General features: G+C 42.0%; 1 protein-coding gene across 3 annotated transcripts in view; it reads left to right on the top strand.

The window, feature by feature from the left end:
- Positions 1-15,535, top strand: part of LOC144681687 (ERC protein 2) — an 864,810-nt gene that overhangs the window by 310,106 nt on the left and 539,169 nt on the right. The gene's annotated exons all lie outside the window — the stretch shown is intronic.

Here is a 15,535-nt window from a genome sequence, read left to right as displayed (position 1 = left end):
GCAGACATTTGGAATGCAGAATCCTTTTTTATTTGTTTTAGCCATAAATGCAGGTGCCTGTTATGCCCTAACCACTTCTGTAATAATGCTGTAATCCTGCTCCTGTAGCTGAGTATGATCAAATCATGTATAATTGATGAATAGAGTGGGCCATTTATGTCTATTTATCTGCCAATGGAACATCCAGTGATGAGATGAATTTTCTGTATTGCATTCTTCTTCTTAAGTTCCCTTCTCGCACTAAATAGCACATGAGGCAGACAAATAATGTCCTTGTGCCTGGTTCCAAGGCTAGTTTTTGCTGGAAAGGTCGTCAGCCTGTCACCAAAGGCTGAGATAGAGGACCAGCCATGATCATATTGGATGGCGGAGCAGGTTTGAAGGGCGAATGACCTACCCCTGCTCCTATTTTTCTATATTTCTATGTTTCTAATCCGAGCGCAAGCTCCCACATGCATTACTGCATGATGAACCACAGTGCCTTTCTGCCTATAGCTGCTGTCCCCCTCCTAGGCCCTGGCTAGTTTCCTTGGAATTGTCAGTAATAAGAAAGTGAGAGAGCGTGACAGCAGGGCAAATATTAACTAACTGTAGATTTGTAAAAATGTAGACTAAAGTAAAGGGAACTGCAGAATTATTCAATCTGTTTTCAACACTGAAGGTGGACAAACTTAAAACCACAGGACATGGTAATCATGAACGGGTGAATGACACAGGACTGCCAGTGACTGTTCAAGGGACAAAGGAAACAAAGATGATTAGAAGTAATACTGTTCTAGTAATTCTAATAGTAGAAGTAATACCAGTTCTGTTGAAGGGTCATGAGGACTCGAAACGTCGACTCTTTTCTTCTCCGTCGATGCTGCCAGACCTGCTGAGTTTTTCCAGGTAATTATGTTTTTGTCACCAAAGGCTATAGCTTGAGGGGCGTCACTCTGCATCGAGCATAGCTAACCAGGAGACTATCCTGCTGTTACGGCATAGGTGTATTGGAAGGATTTACAGGCTGATAATCAACCTTTTTGGTGATGTTATGAATGCACCTTCCATGGCTGTCAAGCCCTTGAGTGGGACTCGAACCAGAACTGCCCAGAGGCAGGCTCTACCCACTGTACCACAAGACCTCCCATTGCATTATTGACAGATGTACATTTGATATAATATTGAACCCATATTTGTCTAAATTACCTATTTTATAACTCTCACTTGACTACGATGTTTCTCCTCGCCATAACTAAGAATGATGTAACTGCAACTTTTCTTTGGTAAATTTCAACACATCCAACCTGAAGGCATTAGTTTTGTGCAAGGTTCAATAAAGGCATTTGGTGTAATAACAGATGAGCTAATGTAGCTGCAGGTTTGCTGCTGAAGTTTTTAGGTTAACAAACCAAATTAACTCATCCTCCTAAATGCACATTGGGCTAATAAACATATCTCAGTGGTGATGAGTTTTGTTAATTTATCTGTTGGTCTCTGATCAGTTTTCTGTAATGACGTCAGGCATACTTATTATTTGAACCAATATGGTGAAAAAATCCCCCCAAATAAACATAAATTTAAAATTGAACTCTTTCTACCTTTTGGATTTTAAAGTTAAGTTCTGTTGGTCACGTTGTTATTTTGTGTGCAAATATTACATTTAAATCGCTACTATACATTACATTTAGGACCACCTTTTAAAGCGAAAGTTTCTATTTCACACCATAAATGAAACTTATAAGAAAAGCAAACACTGGTTGCAAGGAAATCAAGGGTTTCACAGTAGTTGGTAGGTATCGAGTGAGTTCCAATGCTAACCACAGCAGTGAAATGCAAACATGAGCTCCATGTAGCAACTAAAACTTTGGAAAAAGTTGGCTTAAGCATTGATGTGGAAGTCCAATGTTCTTCACCTAAGCTTCATTCTTTGTTTACAGAATTCACAGTTCAGAAAGCTTTTTGCACACTTTGCACTCAGTTTGAGTGACAGCCCAAATATTTTATTCTGAGAGGTAGTATTTTTTCTCCAGCCCCATGCTGAATGAAAAAACTTAATTTTTCTTTTTCTGAGTAGCTGTAGTGACCAACTGGTTTTATCTTTTGTAGAAAAATGGTGAAATATAGCAGATGAAGTATAATGTTGCAAGTAGTGAGGATGCTGTGATTTTTGCAGATACAGTTAAGAGTGAAACCATATAAGGGAATGTTTTTGTTGGTCTTGATTGTCTTGTAATCTTTAAATCAAAATAAGTGGATTCATGATGTAGAAATTGGGTCACAAGGATGCTGACGGTAATCTTTCCCAAAAGCCGCATTTAGTCCTCTCTTTAAATAAATAATAGTGGTTGAACTTGGTTCACATTGGCTGGTTTGCACAGATTGTGATGCAAAAGGAGATATGCATATGCCTGGCAAGAGAAATAGAAGCAAATTGACAGGCCAAGATGATAAACCTGTGCCTTTAACTTGAAAGGTGTTATTAAATTGGCAATTGGTGACAAGCAGCACCATTGCCCCCTTGAAGTAAGAAAAATGATTAAAGCGGCTAGTACATCCAAATAAAGTTGATGTTTCGAGTCCTCATGACCCTTCAACAGAACGTGGAGACAGACGTTCTGTTGAAGGGTCATGAGGACTCGAAACGTCAACTGTACTCTTCTCCGCCGATGCTGCCAGACCTGCTGAGCTTTTCCAGGTATTTTTTATTTTTTGTTTTGGATTTCCAGCATCCGCAGTTTTTTGTTTTTGTTTTTATTTTTATTTTTACATCCAAATAAACTTTTGGACTGGCTTGGAGGAGGCAGAAGGAAAATATTTCAGGAATCTGATTTTGGTCGCAGCACTTCGGAGCGAGAAAGTGATCAGGAGTAGACAATCCAGCAATTGTTGATTGAAGGTTTCTATCTTGAACATGTTTAATTGGAATGGTATTTCAGTTTGGTGAGTCAGTAAAGCACCCACACCCAAACGCAGTTATAGTGTGGATCCAGGCTATGTGACACAAAAAATAAAAGTCATTGCTGCAATTTGGATGCATCTTAAGGCTGCTATAAGATTATGCGGTCTGCCTGACAGCTGTTGAAATTTCAATATCACAGTTGTTGGGAAGGAATATCCTATTTTAGGTGGGAGAAGGACAAATCTAAATCTAAAATTCATTTTTAGATCCTATTGGAAACAGAGGAGTGCCATTTGTACATCTTGTCTGGTGAACTTAGTTAAGATCCGTTCGTATCGATTTAAAGAAGAGTTGCTGAGACGCATTGTTCTTTTCCAATTAGCAGAAATTCATAGACAGCCCACTGCATCATCCAAGTTCTTGAAAGTTTAAAAATCAAGTTAACATTTATGACTCTTCCAGATGGCGTTATGTCAGTGGGGGCTTATGGCATTAATACATCAAAAATGTCTAAATTGGACAGATGAGAAAGATATGGTTGAATTACAGGACTAGGGAACCAACGTGAACAAGAAGATAAAGTGGCATGTAGAACAATGCTGTATCTATTGCTTGTGTTTGGAGGCTGTGCTGCTTATGATTTTCCATATTTATAAATCACCATATTGGTGTGTGTGAGTTGACAGTTGATGAATGGGATTGGACTCATGATTATTTGTACCAATAGGAATGCTAAGGGACATTTCAAGATGTTGTGATGATCATAATGAGCATTGAGCCCTGAGGTGGTGTATGTGTTGGGCTTGTTATGTTGGCACTGACCTGGTGCTACTCCACCTATTTGGGTGGATTTTGAGTAAAGTTTAAGAAAGTAGGAAGAACTGATGTGCTAAAAAAATAAGTGTTTCAAATGAAGCTAATAAGCTTAGAGATAAAAGGTTAACAAGGGTTGTTGTATTTGTGGAGTTGTACTACAGACCCCTTAATTGTGGTAGGGAAACAAATGAGGAAATCTGTGGCAATATCAAGGAGATGAGTAGCAAGAACAAAATTATTGTTCTAGGAGATTTTTGCTATCCACTTATTATTTGGGGCTCACTGTAAAAGGAGACAAAGTATTTGAATTCCTATACCTGCAGGATTCCATGCTGCAGTATGTTTGCTGACAAAGATAAGGGCGTTGCTAGATGTAGCTGAGGGTTTAAAAAAAAGATCAGGTGGATAGATTAGATGTGGGTAAGCATCGTGGAAGATTTTAAGGTTCAAATAGAACGGGAAAGTATTAATAGAAGTACAAAGAGCTTAGATTGGAATAGGAAAAAGAAAAAGGAATAAAATAGATGAGGTGAAGTGAAGTGGAAAACAAGACTCCTAATCAACACTGTGATCTTTCACAAAAGATTGCAAAGATGAATGATGAATGGTCCAGGTTTTGTTCTCAAGGGTGAAGGAATGGTGCTCACCAGTGACATTACTGACAGCGGCACAAGGACCTCTGGTTTTGTTATTGGCAATTCCCCTGAATTGTGTGTTGGTTCAGCATGGCATCCTCCACAGGGATCTTTGGAATGTGTGAACAAGGCAAGCCATAGCGAGGCTCTTCAATCAATCCGAGTGAAGGATCTTCACTGAAACATGCATAGTCCAATTCAAGGATGTACAAAATAGGAAATACAAATTAGATTTAAATGATATATATGTTACGGACAGGAGGGGTGTTTAATTTAGAACAGCTCTGATTTCTCCACTTACTATCCATCTATAAATAGAAAGGTGTTTTTGATTTTTGATTTCCCCCTTCATAAGTGGTGGCATATTTTCCCCAATCCTTCAGGTTTGGAGTGATCCAATCCTCTATTAATAACCCCACAACAAACCTGAGATAAGGTACAAGTAAGAGGAATAGTTTATTTTTCACACACACAAAACGCAGAAAGGGGTCTCGCAATGCCTGCCCCTTTTTGCATTCATGCAATAAAGTAGGAATAAGGGAAAGAAAGGTGATCAGGGCAAAGTCCACGATAATAATAAGAATTATGGTTTCCCGTGAGTCCACAGTCCAGAATCAAAGTCCAATGAGGAATTCTTTCAGAGAGTTCGGCTGGCTGAAGACTGTGGTGTAAGATTCACTTTTCTGGTGGTGTTTATGTCCCAAGATGAAGTAGGCACACAGAGATTGAATCAGTTCTGTAGGTGGTAGTACAGATCTTCCCAGCAGAGTCAGATTAGATGCGGGCCAGTTGCTAAACTTGGCCAGAGCATGCTTCTGTATGGCCTGCCCGTCATATGTTAAACAGCAAACTGAAGATGGAATCCGAAAGCTGTATAATTAAAGCAATTCAAACAGCTCAAGTCTCGGTTATGTGGCAGGGTGGTTTCGGGTCGAGCTATTCGGCTAATGAAGCCTCTTGTTAAAACCCATTGTGTTTTGTGCAGGTAACTGCAGAACATCAGCATCGACCCAGATCCCATGAAGTCTCATGGCATCAGGTCAAACATGGGCAAGGAAACCTCCAGTTGATTACCATGTGCCATCCTCCCCCACCACCCAGCTGATGAATCAATACTGGTCCATCTTGAACACCACTTGGAGGAAGCACTGAGGATGGCAAGGGCGCAGAATGCACCCTGGGTGGGGGACTTCCATGTCCATCATTATAAGTGGCTCGGTAGCACCATTACTGACCGAGCTGGCTTAGTCCTAAAGGACAAAGCTGCTAGACTGGATTTGCGGCAGGTGTTGAGGGAAAACATATTTGACCTCAACCTCACCAACCTGCCTGCCACAAAGACATCTGTCCATGACAATATCGGGAGGAGTGACCACTGCACAGCCCTTGTGGAGACGAAGCATCGCCTTCACATTGGGGATACCCTCCATCGTGTCGTGTGGCACTACCACCATACTAACTGGCATAGATTTTGAACAGATCTAATAACTCAAGACTGGGCAACCATGAGACGCTGTGAGCCGTCAGCAGCAAAATTGTACTTGATCACAATCTGTAAGTTCATGGCCCTGGCATATCTCTCACTCTACCATTACCATCAAGACAAGGGATCAACCCTGGTTCAATGAAGAGTGCAGGGGGACATGCCACGAGCAGCACCAGGCATACCAAAAAATGAGGTGTCAACCTGGTGAAACTACAACACAGGACTACTTGCCTGCCAAACAGCATAAGCAGCAAGTGATAGACAGAGCTAAGCGATCCCACAACCATTGGATCAGACCTAAACTCTGCAGTCCTGGCGCATCCAGTTGTGAATGGTGGTGGACAATTAAACAACTTACTGAAAGAGGAGACTCACAAATATCTGCATCCTCAATGATAGGGGAGCCCAGCACATTAGTGCAAAAGATAAGGCTGAAGCAATTACAACAGTCTTCAGCCAGAAGTGCCAAGTGGATGATCCATCTTGGCCTCCCCTGGTGGTCTCCAGCATCACAGATGCCAGTCTTCAGTCAATTCGATTCACTCCACTTGATATCAAGAAACAGTTGAAGGCACTGGATACTGCAAAGGCTATGGGCCCTGACAACATTCTGGCAATAGTACTAGAGACTTGTGCTCCAGAACTTGCTGCGCCCCTAGCCAAGCTGTTCCAGTACAGCTACAGCACTGGCATCTACCTGACAATGTGGAAAATTGCCCAGGTATGCCCTGTACACAAAAAGCAGGACAAATCCAGCCAGGCCAATTACCATGCCATCAGTCTACTCTCGATCATCAGTAAAGTAATGGAAGGGGTCATCAACAGTGCTATTAAGCGGTACTTGCTTAGCAATAACCTGCTCACTGACACTCAGTCTGAGTTGTGCCAGGGCCATTCAGCTCCTGACCTCATTACAGCCTTGGTTAAACATGGACAAAAGAGCAGAACTCCAGAGGTGAGGAAAGAGTGACTGCCCATGATATCAAGGCAGCATTTGACCGGGTGTGGCATCAAGGTGCCCTAGCAAAACTGGAGTCAATTGGAATTATGGAGAAAACTCTCCACTGGTTGGAGTCATACCTAGCACAAGGGAAGATGGTTGTGGTTGTTGGAAGTCAATCATCTCCTTTCCAGGACATCACTGCAGGAGTTCCTCAGGGTAGTGTCCTCGGCCCAACCATCTTCAGCTGCTTCATCAATGACCTTCCTGCCATCATAAAGTCAGAAGTGGAGATGTTTGCTGATGATTGCACAATGTTCAGCACGATTCGTAACTACTCAGATACTGAAGCAGTCCATGTGCAAATGCAGCAAGACTTGGACAATATCCAGGCTTGGACTGACAAGTGGCAAGTAACATTTGCGCCACATCAGTGCCAGGCAATGACCATCTCCAACAAGAGAGAATCTAACCATCGCTCCTTAACATTCAATGTCATTACCGTTGCTGAATCCTCTACTATCAACATCCTGGGGGTTCCATTGACCAGAAACTGAACTGGACTAGCCATATAAATACTATGGCTGTAGGAACAGATCAGACGCTAGGAATCCTATGGTGTATAACTCACCTCCTGACTCCCCAAAACCTTCCACTGTTTACAAGGCACAAGTCAGGAGTGTGATGGAATTCTCTCCATTTGCGTGGATTAGTGCAGCTCCAACAACAGTCAAGAAGCTTGATACCATCCAGGACAAAGCAGCCCGCTTGATTGGCACTCTATCCACAAATATTCACTCCCTCCACCACTGATGCACAGTGGCAGCAGTGTGTACCATCTACAAGATGCACTGCAGGAACTCACCATGACTCCTTAGACAGCACCTTCCAAACTACAACCACTACCATCTAGAAGGACAAGCGCAGCAGATACATGGGAACACCACCACCTGGAAGTTCGCCTCCAAGACACTCACCATCCTGGCTTGGAAATACATTGTCATTCCTTCACTGTCGCTGGGTCAAAATCCTGGAACTCCCTCCTTGACAGCACTGTGGGTGTACTTACACCATGGACTGCAGCGGCTCAAGGTGGCAGCTCACCACCACCTTCTCAAGGGCAACTAGGGATGAGTAATAAGTGCTGGCCTAGTCAGTGATGTTCACATCCCATGAATGAATTTCTAAAAATTTACGCAACATTGGAGATGAGGAGTCACAAATAACTCTGCCCTTGTCCATCACTGGCTAGTGCAGACACCTCGGTCTACCACCCTTTGTGTTGGCTTAGCTGGAATGTTTATACAAAGCAAGGAGTGTTCCATTCTAGGGATTTGATGTCTTAGTCTTTTCCGTTTTTAAACCACTCAGAAACATCCAGAGCTACCATCATGTGTCAGCTGCAGCCATTTTATCAGTCCTGCCATGTATTTATACGCACATGGAAAGCAGAAAGAAGTTTGAGAAATACAGGTTGGATTAAGAGGGAAATGAGAGACAGAAAAGCTGAAATAAAAATTTAAATCTCTTAACACTAATTTTCTTGAATAGGAGCAAGCTTCCACACTTATAAAATAATATTTTCAGAGCTAGCGAGGTTTTTCAGTAATAATTATCACTTTTATGCCATTAAAAATTCACTCACTTCTGAAAGAAACAGCCCTAACGTTTCGAGCCATTTTTAGTGCAGTTAGTGAACAAGTACAACAACTTCAAACTGAGAGTCATTTCAGTACTTCCTTGAACAGTAAGGACTGCAACACTGCACCATGTGGAATCTTCATCAGCAACTTTCCTTCATTATAATAGTGAACGCTGTTGCGAAGATCTAGTCAATGGTTCATGTTATGTAGAATATAACTTTTAGTTTTAGGAATTAAAGTTTAAACTGAAGAAAATGGGGTTCTGGTTGAGAAACTGGTGAAAGCAGCCTTGAAGTGAATGCAATTAAAACAAACTTGGAGTCTACTAAACTTAAAAAATTGGGGGCATGTTGACTTGAGCTTAATGGCTAGAATGGGAAGATCTTAAAACAGCTGGTGGGCTTGCAAAGCTAAAGACCTGGAGACATGACGTCTACAATCCTTGCAGTAAGGGCAGTCCAGAAAAAATAGATTACAGCTAAATTAGTTTAAAGGCATTTGGTAAACCCTGAAGGGTTGTAAAATCCATTTCTTCCTTCAGATCCAACAAGGAATTTTAAATGAGGATACTTAACCTAAAGGTCTGTTTGATAACATCCCAGAGCATGCTACATCGTCATGGAGATGGGGGAGCTTAAGGAGGTTCTCTGGTTTCAATTTATCTGGCTGTTTGCTGAGAAAGTTAGTTGCAGTTTGGACCTGGCTGTGCAGTTTGCAGCCTACTGATAGAGAATAGCTAAAGTAAATGATAGTTAGTAGGCCTGCACTGTAAGCAGAGAAAAAGCTAACTTCGCATTCGCCACTTGAAATGTGGGTAGGGCTGAATCTCAATTTGGATTTCATGAGGGAAAAGAAGGTGGAAGATTGCCTTGTTTGAAGCTAGTACAAAAATCTGTAGTGGTTCTCCGAGTCTATGGCATAATAAAAACACCCAACAGATTAGCTTGGAACTATTGAGAAGGCAGCCAGAACAGGAATTGAGGCATTTGCAGTCAAGAGGTAGTAATTGAAAGTGTTACCTCTGAGAATAGCTGGAAATGAGGAGAATTAAAGTAGTTTCCAGAGGACTATGACATACTTTTGGGTGGTCCCGACAGAAGTGAATAACTTTTAAGATATCATAAAGTGCAAGAGAATTCTTGGGGGAAGTAAGAAGTAAAACTGGGTGCATAACACATGTAGTTATAAGCAATATTGTTAAGTTAATACTTGTTTAGTTTTAAGTCTTTAAGTCTTTCATAAGTTCTTTTGGTTTAAAACTGTGAAATCTTGTGGCATTGTTCGATAAATTAAAACTAAGTGTTCGCATTTTTCTTTAAATGTTAACAGCCCCTGACAGTATTGTAACAATGCTGATTGCTTACTGTTATTCATATTACAAATTTCAAGCCACCCCATATTAAAGAAGAGCTTCTAGATAGGGTAGATAAATAAATAGATTCAAAACAAATCAAATTAAAGTGAACGTATAATGTATAAATATGATGGAAATGATAAGGCTAAGAACAAATATGACAACAAAAAAGTCGACAGGGAAAGCAGGTAAGAAGAGAGAATTTCAAAGTATTTATTAATAAATCTACAAATATCAGTAACAAGAGAATTTGTTAAATATGGGGTAGAGCCCATGAGGGAAAGATAATGAGTTACAGCAGATAAACAGAAATTGGCAAGATTGACAATTACAAGCTCTTTGCCAAATTGTTTATGAAAGAGAAGGATAGTGGGGAGGAGGGAAATCGTGAATTGGTTAATCGTGCGATGCAACATAGAATACAAAAAAGTAAGAACAAATGTTTCCACTTTTTAAAATTCGTTCATTCGCTGGCTAGACCAGCATTTATTGCTCATCCCTAATTGCCCTTGAGAAGGTGGTGGTGGTGAGCTGCCTTCTTGAACCACTGTAGTTCATGTGGTGTAGGTACACCCACAGTGCTGTTAGGAAGGGATTTTCAGGATTTTGACCCAGCGACAGTGAACTGAGGAAAGAAATATCAGAGGCCTCACAAATTTAATGTATTGAGAGTGGATATGTGCTGAAGGACTGAGAATGGGCAATATAATAATTTTCAAAAAGGATAGAAAAGTTGAAATGTAATGGTGAATCTGTATAAAGCTCATTAAAATCACAGTTGGACTTCTGGTTACAATTTTGGGATCCATTCTATAAGAAGGATGTTGAGATGCAAGAGAGAGGGATCAGCACAGATTCATTATGCCTACCTTGAAGAAGTCCTGCTCTTCTCTCCAAGATTTTTGTCTCTTTTACCTCGTTCTCCTTCACTGCTTTTCATTTCCACTCATGATGCTTGATAAGACATCTGCCGATACCTGCTTTCACAGCCGCATCTTCTTCCTCAGCGACTGTCTCTGGCTCCGAATTATTCCATGTGGATTCCAACTGAAACTCCATCCTTCATGTTTCAATTCCAACAAGGATCACATGCATCCCCAAGACACTAAATGTTCTCAACTGCTGTTCTCGCTGCATCCTGAGATCTACACTCGGTGCCATGTGCTGCTATGTGTACACACTCGACTTCTCTCTCCAGCAGCAACAACTCACCCCCATTTCTTCCTCCCCCCCCCCCCCCCCCTCCTTAAACCAGCTTTTATTTCACCCCTTTCCTATTTCTACTTAGTTCTGTTGAAGGGTCATGAGGACTCGAAACGTCAACTTTCCTCTTCTCCGCCGCTAATGCCAGACCTGCTGAGTTTTTCCAGGTATTTCTGTTTTTGTTTTGCACCCTATCTCAAAGCTGTCCTGATCCACAGTTTCATTTCATCCTTCGTTTGACCTGACGCTTCAAGAAAAAACTCCTCTTCCTTTCAGGTGTTGAGGAACGCAAACTCCAACAACTCGAGACTACCAATACCCTTCCAGATCTATCTTCCCCTTAACTTCCCTCTGACCTCACCTTCTCCTCTGGAGATCTTCCCTCCACAGTTTCCCACCTCATAGACTCTCAATTCCGTACAGCCCATTTTTGCCTCCTTCCGAAAATCCACAAACAGGATTGTCCTGGTAGACCTATTGTTTCAGCCTGTTCCTGCCCCACTGGACTATTTATTCCTATATTGACTCTATCTTTTTCTCTCCTGGTCCAGTTTCTTCATACCAATGACAGTTACTGTTCCAGCACCCTAGTTAATTTCAACAACTTCCAGTTTCCTGACCCACTTCTTCACTATGGGCATCCATTTTCTCTACACCTCCATCCCTCAACAGGACAGTCTTGGGGCTCTCTGCTTATTCCTTGAATAGCAAATGTCTGTCCACCACCACATGGCTGAATTTGTTCTCACGACGGTGATGGTGGCATTATGATAATGTCACTGGATTAATAATCCAGAGGCTCAGGCTAATGCTCTGAGGACATGGGTTTAAATCCCACCATGGCAGCTGGTGGAATTTAAATTAAATTAATAAATATGAAATTGAAAGCTAGTCTCAATAATAGTGACCATGAAACCCTTATTGATTGTTGTTAAATCCGATCTGGTTCACTAATGTCCTTTAGGGAAGGAAATGTGCTGCCCCACCCGGTCTGGCCTACATGTGACTCCAGCACCACAGCAATGTGGTTGACACTTAATTGCCCTCTGAAGTGGCCTAGCAAGCCAATCAGTTCAAGGGCAAGTAGGGGTGGGCAACAAATGCTGGCCTTGTCAGCGAAGCTCTCATCCCATGAACAAATAAAGAAAAAACTTGAATTGTCTGACTTCCTGCAAATAAAAGATGATTTAGTGGGTACCCGCATGAACCCCTAGTTATGCCTGTCTTTTTGTGGGGCATGCGGAATATTCCTTGTTCCAGTCCTATTCTAGCTCCCTCCCCCAACACCTTTTCCATAGATGACCATATCGGTGTTGTTTCCTGCTCTCGCCCAGAAGTTATTTAATCAACTTTGTCTCCAATTTGCACCCTTCTCTCACCTTCACATGGTCCATCTCCAACACTTGCCTTTTCTTCCTCAACTTCTCTGTTGCCATTTCTGGTGATAGGCTGTCTACTAGCATTCATTAGAAGCCCATGACTCCCATAGCTACTTCGACTTACACTTCCTCACACCCTGCCTCCTGTAAGGACTCCATTCCATTCTCCTGGTTTCTCCATCTCTGTTGCATCTGCTCTGATAATGCAACCTTCCATAGCAGCACTTTTAAAATATCTTCCTTTTTCCTCAGCCAAGCATTCCCCCCCACTGTGGTTGACTGGACCTTCAACTATGTCCAATCCATTTCCCACACCTCTGCTCTCACTCCTTCCTCTCCCTTCCAGAACCATGATAAGGTTCCCATTGTCCTCACTTTCCACTCCACCAGCATCCACATTCAAAGGACCATCCTCTACCATTTCTGCCACCTCCAGCATTATGCCACCACTAAACACATCCTTTCCTCCCCTCCCTGTCAGCATTCCAAAGGGACCATGCCCTCTGCAACACCCTGGTCAACTCCTCAATTGCCCCAAGACCTCACCCTTTGGCATGGCACCTTCCTATGCAATTGTAAAAGGTGTAAAACCTGCCTCTTTACCTCCTCTCTCCTCACTCCTCACTTCCCAAGGCCTCAAACACTCCTTCCAAGTGAAGCAATGATTTACTTGTACATCTTTTAATTTAGCATACCATATTCGCTGCTCACAATGTGCTCTCCTCTACATTGAGGAGACCGCACAAGATTGGAGGACCACTTTGCTGAGCACTTCCGCTCAGCCCACAAGCCTGGCTCCGAGCTTCCACTTATTTGCCATTTTAGTTCACCACCTTGCTCTCAAGCTCACATTTCTGTCGTCGGCCTGGTGCAATGTTCCAGTGAACTCAACGCAAGCTCGAGGAACAGTGCCTCACCTTCTGATTAGGTGCTTTATAGCCTTCTGAACTCAACATTGAGTTCAACCATTTCAGATCATGAACCCTTGTCCCCCATTTTGATTTTTTTTTGCCATGTGCCGATATGAATCTTGTTTGTCATGTTTTTGGTTTTGGACAGAGATGTTCATCATTCTGGCATATATACTCACTCTGGACAAATAACTTTGTCCATTTACTGCAACCATTACCACTCCCTTTGCCTTTTGTTCCGTGAGATTTTTGTCATTTAATCTCTCCCTCCCTCTACCCTATCCCAGACCTTCCCTTTTGTTCTTCCCTGTCTGCCCATTTTGATGGCATATGACCCATTCTACCCACCTTCAATTCTAAAGAAGGATCGTATTGGACTTGAAACATTAACTCTTTCTCTCTGCACAGATGCTGCCAGACCTTCTGAGTATTTCCAGCATTTTGTTTTTATTTCACTACGATGCTGCCTGGTATGAGGTGTTAGGAAATAGAGACAGTTTAAGTAAGTTATATTGGTATTTGTAGGTGTTAGGAATGAGTTTTAGCTTTAAAGTTTAAGATTGATTTGCATTTCTGTATCTGCGTGTTAAGAAAGGTCAAATGGAGTTTTAGTTTCACTTTAAAAAGGTGCTTGCATTTCTAATGAGAGCTTAAGACTTAAGCAAACACAACAGTAGAAGAATTGAGTTGTTTCCTAGCAACTGGGGCCCAGAGAGGCAGGTCCCACCGACAGACACACAGAAAAGCTAGAGGCTGCAGTTTTGATTTGAAGCTCCTGGAGTTCAGTTTTGAAGATAGCTGCCAGGGAGGAGCAGCCTAGAAGGGGACAGATCGCCAACTTCAAGCTAAAGTTGTTTGAAAGTAGCTGCCAGGAGAGATTGGAGCAAAAGGGACAGATATCAAGTCCCAAGCTATAGGAAAGACCCCAAAAATCCAGGTAAGTGGAACAGGGGAAAGTCCCAAGAAGACCTTCTAGTCAAAGGAAGGACAGGAAGCTGGAAAAAGTCCTATTAGGCGAAGTTAAGAGTGTGGGGCAGAGAGAAAGGCTCCAAGCTTCAGATTTAAAGAGACAAAAGCTGCAGAAAGCAGATTTAAAGCAAGAACAGCTTGCAAGAAGGAAGGTGGTCCAAAGAAACAGCTGAAGGTCTGTAACTCTTTGCTATGGGCATGTGAAGCATGGTACTGTTGTTGACTGAGAGATAATGCGTGGAAGACAGCTTGAATACATGTGGTGACCCAGGGAAGAGGAACATCAGAAGAAGAGTTAGAAATCCTGGAGGGGAACCCTTGAGGAAAGCACCTGAGAGGAAGCATTGGTTTGGGAGAAGATTCCAAAGTGGGTCCTTGAAGAATGGAGATTGGAAACCCTCATGTGATGGAATTCAGTGAGACTGGTTGGCTCACGGTATGAAAAGCATCTGGGGGGAGTTCAGGAGAGATCCATCTCATCTGTTTGAGGTGGCATCTGTCACTTGGTTTCAGAGTGTGGTGTGTCTGACCACAGGGTGCCATAGGTTTACATTGACTGTGTACTTGCTGTGGACAATAGAGTATAAGATAGCTTTTGTAACTTGTGTTCAAATCTGTATATATTTCTGATGGTATAGTTGTGAGTGAAGGAGTATTGTAATAGAGTTCATCTTTTCTTAATAAATGTTTTATTCTTTTGTTAAAAGTTCATTAGCTGACTCCAGTGACACTGTTCAGTAGCCACTCTCCACATATCTAAACAAGCAAATAAAAGTTAGGATCTATCAAGCTGCATCTGCCCTGGGATCAGGCTTGTCCAGAGGTAACCTCAGTGGGGATCATAAGAGGAAATACAAATTGGACAAAGGACTTGGAAAAACTGTGACTGCTTTCATTAGAACAGAGGAAAGCAATCACAAAGCAATTTAATCATGGTGTTTAAAATTATGAAAAGATGGAATGATATAGATAGAAATTGACTGACTGTATCTGATACTTTATGGGTCCAGGATGAAGGGACATAGATATAAGATTAAATGAAAAAGATTTAGTGCAGAAAATAGGAGAAACGATTCTCCACAGAGGGGTGCAAGGCTGTAGGAAGCAGAACCTGAGTTTGGTGGTAAAGTAGGGGATATTTCACTTTTTAAGAATAAGTTAAATAACTGGCCGAAGGAAATAAGATAAAAGGATAGTGGATCTATGCAAACACCTGGAATTGGGACGAGTGCTCACCTGGAGGATAAACACTAATCAAACTGGTTGGATCAAATGGTCTGCTTCCATGTGGTAATTTCTATGTAACTGATGTGTAGTG

The sequence above is a fragment of the Cetorhinus maximus genome, chromosome 6 (assembly GCF_964194155.1).
Source record: "Cetorhinus maximus chromosome 6, sCetMax3.hap1.1, whole genome shotgun sequence".
NCBI classification, from domain to species: Eukaryota; Metazoa; Chordata; class Chondrichthyes; order Lamniformes; family Cetorhinidae; genus Cetorhinus; species Cetorhinus maximus.
The sequence above is the reverse complement of the archived record's forward strand: the minus strand, read 5'-3'. Positions and strand labels throughout refer to the sequence as shown.